Here is a 2,297-nt window from a genome sequence, read left to right on the forward strand (position 1 = left end):
ATATCATATATTTGAATTTTAAGCTTAATTTTCTGATAAATGTATACTTCTATTATGTATTTAGATTATTTTAACCAGATAGAAATAGTTATTTGTTTTTGTCTCTTCCAGTAGCTGGTAATGGAAGTCAATGGTAAATAGTATTTCTTTTTAGTTTTTCATTCCAGATGGTCTCTTTATGCTTTAGCAACCTACTATCTTCCCTGGTAACCTAACTTACATATATCATCTCATAAGGCTTACATATGCCAGTTAGAGACACAACATGAGGAAAGCAATTCTGGAGTATGTATTCCTCTAGATCACTCCCTTCTGTGCTGCTTCTGCAAGTTAGTTCCCTCCCTAGTTCCTGTCAGGGGCAGTCTCTTGCATATGCAATTACTCTCTGTGTACCAGTAAATGTTCTTTCTCCTTGCCCCTCCCTGTGGCTAGCTCAAGGCTACTTCAACATTTCTCCTAACGATCCCCACAATTTTCAAAATAGCCTTAGTATTAAACTTTTCTTATGTAATTGTGCCACTTGTTTCCAGCCAAACAATCAGACATAACAAACAAAAAACAGCATAATAATCTATAATAATAAAAGGGTAATATAATTAGACCAGGCAGCCGAATGACCTTCCGGACATCCCGATGTCCTTCCTGCAAAAACTGGGGCCCGAGGGAGGCCGGCTGAGGTCACAGGTGCCTGAAGGCAGCCCAGAGGAAGCTGGCCCGGGTCCCAGGTCCCGGAGGGAAGCCGGTTCTGGTAGCCAGGGTAAGGAGCGCCTACTCTTGCATGAATTTTTGTGCATCATGCCTCTAGTTGATAATGAAGCCCCAGACTTGTTTCCAGCCAAACAATCAGACATAACAAACAAAAAACAGCATAATAATCTATAATAATAAAAGGGTAATATGAAAATTAGACCAGACAGCCGAATGACCTTCTGGACATCCCAATGTCCTTCCTGAAAAACCAGGACCCTAGGGAAGCAGGCTGAGGTCAGAGGTGCCTGCAGGCGACCCCGAGGGGAAGCTGGCCTGGGTCCCAGGTCCTGGAGGGAAGCCAGTGCTGGCAGCCAGGGTAAGGAGCGCCTACTCTTGCATGAATTTTTGTGCATCATGCCTCTAGTTGATAATGAAGCCCCAGATACAGGCCCTGGACATGGAATTCTGGGATAATATTTAAGGCAAAAGAAGATTACTTTCTGTTTGGAAAAAAATGGGATTCTGCAGAAGATTGACTAATAAAATATTGCTGTATATAGTTCCTGATGTAAGCGAAGACCAAGGGCATTTGTGGATCACATAGTTGTGGAATGTAAATTCTATGGTAACCATAGTCACTATAAGCTTATGGGGTCACAAGAATTCTTCTGATAAATCTATGGTATTTACAGAGCAAAAGACTTATTTGAAGCTTAAATGTTCAATGTAGATCACAATTAGAAATCCTTCTGGCAACTTTAAAGCAAGTCCCTCATCTCATATTTATAGAGAAGACCTTGAAGACTGAGCCCAGAACAAGACTGAATGCAGAGTTCCAGTGTTAGAAAAATGGAATTTATAGGCATGAAGTAAAATTCAGAATATTTGGGGAATTTGTACAATTACAAATGAGTCTGAGAATTTTAAACCTTCAAATACCTCTCCTTTGCCAGAAGAAGCAGCCACTCACTCCACCTGAAGGGACTTGCCTTCTCTTGTATAAAACCTTTTCAATAACTATGCAGAAGGTGTTGTATCACTAAGGGAGAAGGAGTTTCTTTAGGACCCATAATAGGTCACTCCTCATGACCTCCATATAGATATCAACAGTTAGATTCCAGCATAATCCAGAGGGAGAAGATTAAGGCCTTTTCTAGGTGGTCATAGCCTGACACTGAATATCTTACAAGTTTTCACCAATTCATGTTGACAAAGGTATATAAAATATGCAGATGAATTCTGAGAATGTTAGATCAATAAGAATAAAACATAAGACTTGATTGGCATAAGTGTATTGATAAGGGATAATTTATCTAGGTACAATATGTGGATGGAGAAAAACATTGATAATTGATTAATGAGACTTAATGATGGTCTAGAGACAATAAAGTTGAAATACTGAAATTTCCCCAGCAAACCATATGAGAAGGAATCTGAAAGCTCTGGGAAGTGGGAATGTTGGAATAAAACATAATTATTATTTGCAATACATGTAGCTAGACCTTAAGTATAACTCTCAAGAAGGCTTAGTAGTCACTCCCACCATCAGTGCATTTAAGAGAAATATCCATCTGCTACTTTGAAAGTGTTGAGAGGGTTAACTTGAA

Source organism: Myotis brandtii, unplaced genomic scaffold (assembly GCF_000412655.1).
Source record: "Myotis brandtii unplaced genomic scaffold, ASM41265v1 scaffold466, whole genome shotgun sequence".
NCBI classification, from domain to species: domain Eukaryota; kingdom Metazoa; phylum Chordata; class Mammalia; order Chiroptera; family Vespertilionidae; genus Myotis; species Myotis brandtii.